The sequence below is a fragment of the Pholcus phalangioides genome, unplaced genomic scaffold, assembly GCF_987345545.1.
Source record: "Pholcus phalangioides strain wild (caught in Gottingen) unplaced genomic scaffold, Ppha-v1.0 ptg000039l_1, whole genome shotgun sequence".
NCBI classification, from domain to species: domain Eukaryota; kingdom Metazoa; phylum Arthropoda; class Arachnida; order Araneae; family Pholcidae; genus Pholcus; species Pholcus phalangioides.
Window position 1 is genome coordinate 9,841,490 of NW_028301625.1, and position 13,855 is coordinate 9,855,344.

The following is a 13,855-nucleotide window of genomic DNA, read 5'->3' on the forward strand; positions in this document are numbered from 1 at the left end:
CAACTCAGCAGTTTATTTTGCCTGTATCACGTACTTTGTGTGGATTTTAAATGTCGAAGGCGGATTTTAAAATAGGAGATCGGCTCACCCAGAATCTTAAAAACTACAAAAAACCAACTTCAGCCGACCACGTATAGCACAACTGCTACAAAAAGCGTCTCAAAGTAGCTTTCGACAGTGCGCATGCGTGCCCTTGCTAGAAAACATGGAGCAATTCCCCCTATATCGACGGTGCAGCTTTTTCATAACTAAGCACACATATATAGTTCTCGCAATATATATAAACCATTACTTTTGACCCTAAAAACAATTCACCATGTTGCAATTGCGATTTCATGTTACAACCTTTTCTGAAAAGGTCAGATAATTTGCCTTACTGATATATAAATGTCTAAAATATACAGGGTGTCCGGTAAGCCCTAATACAGCCTTTATCTCATCAACAGTTCGTCGTAGAGGTATGGTTCTAATTTAAAAATGCTCAAAAGGTGTTCAGAAATCACTCTGTGCCAGTTTTGAGAGTGAAAATACAGTGTGTCACGAAGTAAAAAATCTAAATCTTTATATGGTATCCCCAGTCCTCCCACTTCCAATCAGAAAGTTGTCGCCTTCTCTCTTTGAAGATAATAAAAGAATCCAGTCTCTAAGTGCAATATTTACTGAGATATTTGAATGTAAAAATCGAAAGAAGTTATGAAAGAACACATAAATCAAGGAAAGAAGCATTGTCGTTATTTTATGCTGTTCTTTCGCAACTTTTCCTCCATATTTGAATTTACATATCTCAACAAATATTTTAGTTTGAGACGAGAATTTTTTGTTGGTGTCAGAAGAGAAAGAGAAACAACTTTCTAATTGGAAATTAGAGGACAGGGGGACCATATAAAAATTTGAACTTTCTATTTTGTGACAAACTGTATTTTCACTCTCAAAACTGGTACTGAGTGATTTCTGAACACATTAAGATCATTTTTTAAATAAGAACCATACCTCCGCGATGAACGGTTGATGAGATAAAGGCCGCATCAGGACCTTCAGCATAGGAGACAGTATACTACTATTGTTTTTAAACATCGCAAAAAATTCCTAAACTTATGACTTGAATCTCACTCGTGAAAGACTACTTCATCCATCATTTCCGTTGCTATAAGTACAATTGAAATTCTTGGGAATTTCCAGTATCAACCACAAAAAGTTTCTATGTGGTGTAACTTAGAGTGATAGAAGTTTTATGGGGTGTCTAGACTTCTGCTAGTCGATTCTTCATTTCTTTCATGGTGACTAGTTATACAGTTGCTTATATGTCTCTTCCTAGACATGTTCAATGATTAACATGTCTGGCTATGATAAAGAAAAAAAAAAGGAATATTATTCCATACTCAGAATAGATACTGGGAATCAGAAAAAGTAGTACGTTGTCGAGTAGTGTTATAATAAAATACGAGAATGAGAGAGAGAGAAAATGTGAACTAACATCAGCGCAAAAAGCTTGGAAACTTGACATAGCTTCAGTTTAAATACACACTGTCCCGAATTATTTGCACAGCGGATATCTCTGCAACCAGTGACTTTATAAACATACTTTCAATTACAAAAAGTTTCCAAATGACGTGCGGTCACTTAAACTGTCTTAAAAAATAAAATAAAAAAAAAATAAAATAATTGTCTTTATGTATAGATCCTGTGTGATAAAACTTTCAATTAAGGGAATGTAAATGCTGCTCTCTGAGAAGTCATTTACAAAAAAACTGCAAATTTTTAAATGCAATATTAACAGAGATATAGATATTTGACTTTTAAGTTTTCAGCATTTATCGCCGGTGATTGGGGATGTGGTTCACAAATTGCGGAACGTAAATTAGATTCGAAGTTGTGAAAATTCTCTAATTGCTTGAATGACAGTCAAAAATCCAATTGTTATTTTTTGGGATTAGAAAAATAAAATGGTTGAGCTTATAAATTAATTTGTGTACAATCCCTAAAAATGGTAACTTTTTAAAGGCAATGAAAACTTGCCACTACAGTTATAATTTGCCAAAACATAGTGATCTTACATATTTTAATATCTCGGTAAACACTGCATTTAAAAATATGAATTTTTTTTAGGAAATGACTTCAGATTAGGATCTCTACATTTCGATAAAGATTTTTTAGCACACGGGTACTGTGTATAAAAGTTAATTTCTTTATTATTTTTTTTATTTATGCGACACAAATTTTGAGACTGAGCAAATGCACGCTATATTTGAAAGCGTTTTGTAATTAAAAGTGTGTTTGCACAAAGTCAAACACACAGAGATATCTACTGTGCAAACAATTTGGGAGAGCCTGTATAGAGAAATAAATAAACACATTATAACGATTAATGCTGATCCACTTCAAAATTCCCTCTCGAAGTGTCCTTGATAGACAACCCGCGAATGTCTCTGCACACGCAAACTATGGTTAGCTAAGATGAATTATTACAGGTTGAAATCACGATTTCTTTTTGTTGTTGCAAATCATCACGCTAGTATCTGTGTTCAAAACCGTAAGGTAACATCACGTGTCTGTGATTGAAAATGAATGGAATTTACAGCAATGAGCTGCAAGCTATCCACTCTCCATTCAGCAAACGGTGCTTAACTACTTTGGAAGCAGCAGAGTCTGGATAGTCTATTACAGTACCCTACTGTTTCACCAGCAGATAACTGTCATTGTGCAATCAGTCAGTCAGGCGATAGAGGTGTCTGTCAAAATGTATTATCGCACGTTTCTGAGGCTCCGTTTCAGGATTTCTACGTGTTCCAGCCTCTTCTATCTTCCTGATTTCACGTTTGCATTATCATAACAGCTTTCCGGATGGTACGAATGCACGAGAACCTCGGAGATTCTCTCATTCCAATAGCTCTCTCTCATTCAGAGCTCATCAGTTCTCATGGATATAATACATTAAATACAAGCGAAAGCGTCCTCTGAGTTCAATAGTTGCGATTATGCACTCATTTAAATTTTCATACGAGCTTTCCAATGAGAAGTTAAAGACAATTGTGCTAATACCATAAGCTAACTTTTGGCGAAACATTTTTTTGTAAAATTTCTAGCTCATATTCATTTATTTGATATATTCACGAATCATCAGCGCAATTGAGAAGCGGAGCTTATTTTCAAAAGGGAACATTTCCACTTTCAAGAAGTAGTTTTCAACAGTTTCTGAATCTTTGCTATAAGCTCTGTCGGATTATGCAACAGGGTTTATTCAAACGGGAATATTTTCGGCCGAAATTCCAATGTAAAGTTTGTCGTTTCTACCAAAAAGGAACATGTCCACCTTGTTCATTCACTTCGGTATTTTTCATTCAAAAGAGAACATAACAAAGCGGTTGTCCTATTGGCGTTGGGGGATTTTTTTTTTTTACAAACGGCACCTTTTTTCAGAAGTACTTCCAATGTCCTATTTCACAGTAGAAGCTATCGATAACGGACACCCATGGGATCGAAAATTTTGTACACTAACGAGGAGTGTTCGTTAATGGATAGTAAAATACATTGAGTCCCGTCGATGTAATTCAAGAAAGTGTCCGTTAGTTGAGGTTTCCACTAACAGGAGGGTACTACTAAGAAGAGTGTCCGTTATGGGAGGTTCCATTATACACTGAAGAGCCAAAAAAACTGGCAAACCTGCCTAATATCGTGTAGGGCCACCACGAGCCAGCAGAAGTGGACTCGACATGGCATGGACTCGACTAATGTCTGAAGTAGTGCTGGAGGTAATTGACACCATGAATCCTGCAGGGCTGTCCATAAATCCGTAGGAGTAAGAGGGGGTGGAGATCTCTTCTGAACAATACGTTGCAAGGCATCCCAGATATGTTCAATAATGTTCATGTCTGGGGATTTTGGTGGCCAGCGGAAGTGTCTAAAGTCAGAAGAGTGTTCCTGGAGCCACTTTGTAGCAATTCTAGACGTGTGGGGTGTCGCATTGTCCTGCTGAAATTGTTCTAGTCCGTCGGAATGCACAATGGACATGAATGGGTGCAGGTGATCAGACAGGATGCTTACGTACCTGTCACCTGTCAGAGTCGTATCTAAACGTATCAGGGGTCCCATATCACGCCAACTGCACGCGTCCCATACCATCACAGAGCCTCCACCAGCTTGAACAGTCCCCTGTTGACATGTAGGGTCCATGGATTCATGAGGTTGTCTCCATACCCGTACACGTCCATCAGCTCGAAGCAATTGGAACCGAGACTCGTCAGACCAGCCAACGTGTTTCCAGTCCTCAACAGTCCAATGTCGGTGTTGTCGGGCCCGGGCGAGGCGTAAAGCTTTGTGTCGTGCAGTCATCAAGGGTACGGCTCCAAAAGCCCATATCGATGATGTTTCGTTGAATGGTTCGCACGCTGACAGTTGTTGATGGCCCAGCATTGAAATTTGCAGCAATTTGCGGAAGGGTTGCCCGTCTGTCACGTTTAATGATTCTCGTCAGTCGTCGTTGGTCCCGTTCTTGCATGATCTTTTTCCGGCCGCAGCGATGTCCTAGATTTAATTTTTTACCGGATTCCCGATATTCACGGTACACTCGTGAAATGGTCGTACGTGAAAATCCAAATTTCATCGCTACCTCGGAGATGCTATGTCCCATCTCTCGTGCGCCGACTAAAACACCACGTTCAAACTCACTTAAATCTCGATAACCTGAAATTGTAGCAGCAGTAACCGATCTAACAACCGTGCCAGACACTTGTTGTGTTATATATGCGTTGCCGACCGCAGCGTCGTACTCTGATTGGTTTCATATCTCGTTATTTGCATACGCATTCCTGTACCAGTTTTTTTGGCTCTTCAGTTTAGAATGATCGTGTTTCTTATGTTATTCACAAGAGGGTAGCAAGTGTTTCCTTCTCGGCTAGGTGATTTGTTTATTCTTTTTCGCTGGGTGAAACCTTCTGAAATCAACGGGTGGCATAGCAATTCTCAGCTTTTTAGAATTAACCAGCTCCAATTTTGATAAACACGTAACGTTTAAACTAATTCTCATTCAAAACGTAACCAAAATTTAGATTTAGGAAATAACTCTATCTTGAATGTTGATCAAGAAACATAATAATTTAAATATTTTATACCCCTCCCGTATGCTGCTGAATATTTCCCAATTTCGTAAAGCAGTTCCATTCCGAAGAAAAAGGTATTTACTACTTCTGTGAATTTAGTAATTGTGGAAAGTTCCCTTTTGAAAATAAGCTCCTCAATTATTCCTAATCGTTCTTGGTTTTATAATTTTTCGCAAACACTTAGGATTTATCACATAAAACGCAATTCCTTATGTTTGCTGGATTCCTTGCAAGATTAATCTCGCTGCAAAGAAAGTCTGAATACATTTTATAGTCAGAAATTCATTTTGAGTTCATGAAATATACATGAGGACTATTGAAGTTAGGAATCATCGGCCTGCATAATTCCAATTATCAAAAATTGTCTGGAACCTAGTAGTTGTTTCATGTATTTTTAACCTGTTGTTTCATGTATTTTTAACCTGTTGTTTCATGTATTTTTAACCTCTTGTTTCAAATATCACTCTGATTTTCCTCTATCACGTGAGGATTTTTCACAAAAAAGTGATTCTAATATTACAAAGAAAAGGGTTTAAATATATTTTTTAACCTTTTAAATCTTGTATTGATTTTCCAATAAAATTTCTGCATGATTTTTGCCTTCTCGGATAGATTTGGGCGAAAATTGACATAGAGATTTATAATGATCAAATTTTAAAGAAGAATTTATTAAAAGAAGGAAAGAGATTTTGTGTAATTCAATTTTTTTTCAAATGATAGCTACAACAGTGATAAAGAATCACTAGGTCATAGTGCGTTATCCCGTGTAGAACACAATAAAGATTTTATTTGGTGAAAAAATGGTAATTTACTACAGGTTGTCCCAATGGGCGCGCGTTTTATATCAAAATGTTCCCCATGTTGCATAGCAAAACACTCGTCTGGATGATCTCTATTTAAATCAGCAGAAATCTACAGCTGGTACCTATTGTGACACCCAGTACAATAAATAATTCATTCATTGATTCAATATTAAATCAGGGGTCTTCAACGCATGGCCGCGGGCCACATTTGGCCCTCGGAGCTTTTCGTCATGGCCCCCCGATCATTTTCAGAAAATGGTTGAAAGCATTGAACATTGATTAATTCTAGAAAAAATAAAAGAAATAATTCTAGATATTAACAAATTGATGAAAACTTTTTAACGCAGTTATCTTTTTCCTTCATGGTCCAAATAGCGTATATACTAAATTTCAATGAAATACGTCCACTGCAACGGGTGCTACATAGATTGGAGCAGTGTCAGTATAATTGAACTGACACTATTGGTTAATTATACTAACACTACTCCGACCTATGCAGCAGCCGTTGTAGGGGACGTATTTCATTGAAACTTGGTATATACGTTATTTGGACCATGGGAAAAAGATAACCGCGGTAAAAAAAGTGCTACTTTTTCACCTAGTGGTAAAAAGTTCATCTATTTTTTAATGAATCTTTCTTTTCCCCCATGTAATATATCCATATATCCCCATGTAATATATCCATATGTCCCCATGTAATATATCCATATGTCCCCATGTAATATATCCATATGTCCATGTATCCTGCGTATCATATTTAATCAAAATAGCTTCAGAATGGGCACAAAATATGTCTGAGTAGCGTCAGGTTATTAGTAATCACTCTTCACAGCTAATGAATGCATTCAAAAAATCCACAGTGTTCTTTTTGTTTTCTCTTTAAAGTTGCTGAAACATAGTCTATTAAAAGTGTGCAAAAATGAAATATAAACATAAATATAATGATTAAAAAATGTATTTATGCGTTCAGAAGCATATTATGCAATGGTCTTCTATGTAATTCTAAGGTTTCATAATGAAGATAAAAAAATAAATTTACTTCCGCGAAATACATAATGAAATCAAAGAATTACTTCGGTTATAATCGTCTTCGAAGGCTCTTACCGCAAGGTACATGCACAGTTATGCTTGAAAATTTAATGGCATACGTTTAAATCAAACAGAAAGCATGAGTTCTAATGACAGATCTACCAGTGTTTTACTTATTTTAAATCATCACTAAGATTCTCTTCAGTTAGTTTAACAGATTACAAGGACAATTGGGTGGAATCATCGCATTTCAAGTATCTTTACCAGCTAGTAGTTGCAATAGCATTAATTAACTCGAGTTCACTAAATGAACACTAAATACATCGTAGAACGTTAAGGAAAACGAGCTGCGAACAGAGAAACCACTTACCATTAGATGACACGTGCGTTACAGATTAGAATTTACATGATGTTTAAAACTCGAAAAGTTTTCGCCGTAGAACGTCTTAGTTTGAAACTCTTTAATGTACCAACATCTCTTTGAAAATGATTTTCATGCTTTAGACTTGAATTTACCAACATTTAAGAAACGCTTTCATACAAGTTAAGATCGATATCACAAACAGTTCTAACAGAAATGCATATTATATTCCCAGAAAAATATCTCATACTTCATAACCACAGCGAATGCCGTTGAAATTACTGTGAAAATAATTACCGTTTAGTGTTACAACTTGTTGAACCAAGTATTCATATCTCTTTTGAAGAACTGATATTCCTGTATTCAGGGCCATGCTTATCAGATGCGGGGCCGGGTGCGAAAATAATTTCAAGGCTCGCGGGGAAGGGGAATGGGGCATCCAAAAAATTCGTGCATTATCACAGAATATACTGAAATGCTGGAAAATGTATACTCACTACTGAAAATTCAGAACTGGTGAAAGAAGAAATTGCAGAATTGATAAAAGTAAAGAATTGATGAGCGAAAAAATCCCAGAAGCGATGAAAATCTAGAATTAATGAGAGAAAAATCTCAGAATTCATAAAAATTCAAAATTATTCCGAGAAAAAACCAGAATTAATAAAAATTCAGAATTAATGCGAGAAAATCCCAGAACTGAAAAAAATTCAAAATTAATGAGAGAAATAATTCCAGAATTCACGAATATCCTATAATCAAATAAGTTGAAGCTTTTGTTTAGTAAGAAAAAAAAAATTGGTTATATGCATATTTCTTTCACGTGTACCACCGTAAGTGTGGGGCCCACAAAAAACCCAGCGCCTGCTGCGACTGCTCCTGTCAAAAGGATGTCAAAGGTACACAAAGAAAATTGTCGTTGCTAATATCGCCGAACATTGCCATAAATGACATCGAAAGTAACAAAAATTGCCAATTATTGCTAACATCGTCAAAAAATTGCTAATTGTGGGAAATGAAGCTAGTGAAGAGTGAAGTTAAGGGTAAAAATCCCTCTTCATTGTTCTGTGAAATATACAAAATAATACTCTAAATTCTGAAAATCGTGAAAATACTCTAAAATTACTGAAAATCGTGAAAATACTCTAAAATTACTGAAAATCGTGAAAATACTCTAAAATTACTGAAAATCATCAAAATACCCTAAAATTACTGAAAATCATGAAAAATATAATGATTCTTCGCGGTCCACAGGTTTTTTTCGGCATTTCGTTGGTCCGGCTCGTACTTTATAGCACATGCCCTGCAATGAGGAAGGTCCCTGGAAGTTTGTCCCTTTGTAGTTTTTGTATAGCTCATGAGTTCCGCTAAGAAGCCAAATTCACAGAGCCCTCTATTATCATAAGGGACCCTTGTATGACCGTATTATTTCCTGATGTAGACCTATGTCGAGTCCACCTTGGCATAGGACCGCAAAATGTTAAAATTACGGAAAATCGTGAAAAAATGTTCTATCGGAGCCCTAATCATTATTTTACTGCTATTATTAACATTTCAAAAGCATTTTTATTTCACTATAATTTGCAACAGTAAGAAGTCAAGAAGCTATGCAGTTTTTAAAGTATGAAGAGTTTTGAACTCGTATAAGCTTATAGATTAATGATTTCAAATTTCTTTGATATTTATCGTGGGACATCCCTGCCCTAATCATCCCAAAAAACTATATGGACACTTGTAAAAAAAAAATTCTTTCAAATACGGGATGTTTCGCAATTTCAATTCTAACACAGTGGTAAATGGTAATAAATTGCTCAAAAATTATGGAGAGGTTGTATTCTCAAGCACCAGACAGAACTCTTTCATACCATTAAAATTTTTAAGTGAATTTTAGCTAGTGGAAAAGAGACGTAAGGCTGCTAAATTATTCAATTCAAAGTAACTTTAACAGCATGGAAGTTGTTGCACCAATCTAGAACTGAACAGGTACGCATTTCAATTGAAGAAACTGTCTCCGCACAGCCGTCTGAAATCAGTTTTGAATTTTAGATCCTATCCTAATTATCCGAGTGATTAAAATAATGCAATAAAATTAATCGAAGAAAGGCTGAAAGACACTGATAACATTACTTAAAAAAATTTTTTGAAAATCCCAGTTTTTCAGGTACTACGAATATATATGTTACAAATAATTTAAATAAGTGTTAGGCCGGGATTACGCTATAAAAGTTTGACGCTCTTTTATAAAACTTGAAAAATCCAACCAATAAGCATATTGGTTACATTCGAGCAAATGCAACTGATGATCTTATTGGTTACATTTTTCAAGTCTTATAAAAGAACTATTCTAAAACTTTTATAGTGTAATTCTGGTCTTAGTATAATACATCGAGATTTTGTAAAACTTTCAATTGTCATAATAATGACCAAAATGCAATTTACATCAGCTTTAAAATCTTCAAATTCTATACAAATCACATAAGTTAGCATGGGCATTAAAAAAAATTTACATACGTATAGTTTGTGTTTTATTCAAAGAGTTTATTTTCAAACTTTTTAACGGCCACCCCTCTTTTACGGCCAGGTAATTATTTCACTGTATTATAAAAGTATACATTTCAAACCTCTAATTGACGGTCACCCTCTTTTACGGACAGTTTTTTTTAATACCACCGGGATCCGCAAAATCGGGGTTTTAATGTACTTCATCAATATACATAAGGTACGTAAAGGTATAGATGTACACGAGCTCTCGGTAAATTCCAATTAACAGAATTCTCTGAAGAAACATTAACACGTTCATTTAATAATTTTCAGCTTTTACTCTTCATTAATTTCTCTTACGCGCGAATCATTTTCTCCTTTAAATTTTTATTTAAATTAAGTTCCGATCCAAAATGTTTCTTTCGATACAAAATTTTATTCCGATTTTAAGGTTTTCGTATTTTAATTTAATTTTTTTTTTCATACGCAATATTTGTTTATAAATTTGTTACAAACTCTAAATCCTAATGCAAGGCATTAATTATTATTTTTGCGGTCGGAGATAATTCTTTATCGGTCTTGTCGGCAGCATGTCTCAACCATCTGTGCCTCCAGTGATTCCGTTTCCTAGATCGATTCCGGGAGAAGTTTGCGATTATTTCACTCACGAATTGCGACCTGGATTCTAGAGTTACGAGAATCCCGGACCGAGTAGATACGATAATTTTCGTAGCTGAAAATCGGACAGATTTACTCGTATAAGATCCTCGTGCTGTTCCGACTTCTCAGCAGTTGTGTAGAAAGTTTCGTGTTGGCGTGAGGCTGAACCCTGAGGCGCTGACTTAGTGTTGAGAAGAGCGTGCGAGGTACTGACCTGCTGCTTTCTGTGGCTAATTATTTCTTGGACAAAAACAACATTTCAAACAAAATTTATCTCCAAATATTCTTAAAGATATATTGAGTAAGTAAATATTTTTATACTAACTTATAACAAAGTTATTAAATATTTTGATATGTGTGAATCTTATTAAAATATTACAGCTTCTCAAAATACTAATTGCATATTGATACTAGAATCGTATTATTATTTTATGGTTTTTTATCTATTAATGTCAACGAAACGTTTGTATTTTAAATTGGTATTATTTGGACGGTATAAAATGCGTAAAGTTTGTTTTAACATTATTAGAAGTTCCGTGATATGAACACTTATGTACTACAGTAAAACGCCTCTCTTTTACGGCCAAATAATAATTTCCCTTGTATAATAAAAATATTATGAAATTTTTTGAGTTATGACCATAGTAAAACTATGCATTTCAAACCCCTTATTAAGCATCACTCCCTCTTTAACGGATAGATTTTTTTTATCCCGCCAGTGTCCCTAATAGAGAGGTTTTGCTGTATATGTTACGGTAAATGTGATAACCAGCGATTATAGGTAATTACCGATTTGTTATGTGGAATCAACACAATCGTCTCGGTAAGTTTGATAAATTTTCTTGCATTTATCATTTTTACTGGTGATTAACGCATAATTCCCGAATGAAGTTGGTAAGTATAACAAATATGAAAGAAATCATTCGGAAATATCGCGCAGTTAACCAGTAACTATAAAATTCTAGTGAACTTTAAAATATTTTGAAATAAAATTAAAATAAGTGATATAAAAATAAAAGCGTATAAATTATTATCAGTGTTGTAACGTTGGCTTTCTTCACATTTATCAACATTATCAACATCACCGATTGAATTCATCGATCTTCCTACACTGAGGTTCGAGCAAAATTTCCGTTAAATTTACGTTCATTGACGATTTATCATATTCACCAATACGGTCTGGCAAATTCACAAAATTCATCAAACTTACCAAAGTAGTCGGTTGATTGTGCATAATCACCGGATTTATCGCATTAACAGGAACATATATCTATTATATTCATGTGCATTAAGTGCATTTTTAGTATGAGAAATTCGTAATTTTTATTTACAAGCAAAGAAATTATTTCAATTTCGAACAAGTTTACATAGATTAATTATGAATGTGTCATATTTTTTAAACTAACCATTTCCATGGCATAGTATAAATCACCAAATCCCCAATAAAATGTCATTTCTTTCTTCATAAAAGCAGGCTTTTGTTCCAATTTTCATCAGGTGCAAAGTAAGTAGTGTCGAGGAAAGTATTTTATTATGAAAAATCACAATATATATATATGTATATATATATCTGGGCTTATCGATGATAAAATAAGAGGCTATGCAGAGACGAGCTATCTCGTCAATGCTGCTGAAACTGCTAAACTTTTTTTGAACCCATTATGATTATAATATGTATAATATAATGTATTTTGATGACAGATTTGCGAAATTTATTATCTGAATACATTTATCTTCATGTATTGTAATTTAGAAAAAAAGCGCTATAGTGCGTATTTTTTTCTAAAATAGCATTTGTGATTACAGCGTTTACGTTGATGCAACGCATACGTTTGGTTTTGATTTATAGAAGGGAATTTTTTACGAAATTTATACTTAAGGAGGTTGCTGCACGATCTTGGCTTCCCATGCTTTCTTACTGGAAAAATCTCCTTCCTTTTAAAGAACATTAAAAAAATTTCTATTCATTCTTTAGGCACTCAATTTTTTTCCTCAAATACTATGAATACTTTTGTGCAGTTTAGCATGAACATTTAGGATTTTTTAATTGTTGTCTATTTTTTCTCGAATTTTAACTTCAACAACGTGCAACATTTTCAAAAATCACCAAACTTTACCCGTATTTTGTGCCATAAATGTTTTTAAAATTATTTTAATAAAAAATTCTCCTGTTATAAAGCATGTAACGAAATAGTGTTGAGAGAGACACAAAGTTTCAAGACATTTGAATTAGTAGTTTCTGTTCGAAAAAATTTTCTTTATCTAACAAAGATCTTAGTTCTGAGAAAAGAGCATTTTAGTGGAAAACATTAGCATATATATAATGCCGGCCAGCAGTTTATATTAAAATATTTTAAAGATATTTCTAGTACAGGGTTGAAAAAAAAACATGAACAGAGTTAGACGCAGAAAATTTCATAGTATTTGAAAATTAAAAAATTCGAAAATGTGTTTTTTTTTGGGAAATCTGCGTGCATCAACCCCCTTGAGAAAGCTTAAAAGTAAAATAACAAGTATTACATATTATGTAAATACTAATATCATGAACTGCATTTCAATATTGCTCATACAGTAAGTCTTTAGAACAAATACTATTTTGTGGAACGAAAACAAACACATAAGTGGAGATTAATATTTACAGTAGGAAAGTGCTGAGCTTACACTAAGGTCTGAAATATAATTTGATGTTTTTCCACGATGCAACGTATACACCCATGCACCACCTACGTCAAGAGATATGATTTGATGTTTTTCCATGATGCAACGTATACACCCATGCGCCACCTACGTCAAGAAATACGATATATACACGATTTTATTATACTTGATAATAAAAATAATTTCATCAAGAATAAGAACATAGTTTTTATGATTTAGAAATAATAATATTGGGATTAGAATACTATAAAAAATTTTGATATTGAATGATATCGATCAGGGGCCTTCAACCTTTCGGACATTGTGGGCCGAAATTCCAACATCCTATTAAGATTGCTGGCCACCGCAACAACTCACACTACGGTATGTATAATTGTAAGAATCTAGATTCGCAAGGACTTGTACAGTGACGTCTTAACAGACTGGCCAACAACGCTTTGAGTAAAAGCAAGTGCTTCAATTAATTATTTAGGGCAAATATAGTCGATGATTTTTATTAATTGTGAAATCATTTCTTTCACCAATTCTGAAATTAGTTTCGAAATTATTGATCGAAAAATATCTTTTGATTAATTGCTTCTTTCACTTATTCTAAAACTTTTTTTTTCATTAGATCTGAAGTAATTTCTTTGAATAATTATGTATTTTTATTAATTCAGTAATTTTGACATTTATTTTTTATTAATTATATTTAATATTATACGATTAACAGTGATTGATAGTGATTTAGTGATTTGATAGTGTCGATCATCCAATTCTTATGCATAAGT

General features: G+C 34.1%; 1 protein-coding gene across 2 annotated transcripts in view; it reads left to right on the forward strand.

Moving 5' to 3' along the window:
- The first annotated feature begins 10,555 nt into the window (after positions 1-10,555).
- Positions 10,556-13,855, forward strand: part of LOC149065555 (cell adhesion molecule 1-like) — a 247,602-nt gene continuing 244,302 nt past the window's right edge. The window contains exon 1 of one of the 2 annotated variants that reach the window (XM_089253732.1): positions 10,556-10,728. The gene's annotated coding sequence lies outside the window, so the exon portion shown is untranslated. Of the gene's footprint in view, positions 10,729-11,187; positions 11,251-13,855 lie in introns of those variants that run through there. The other variant, XM_089253733.1, reaches the window with a different exon arrangement.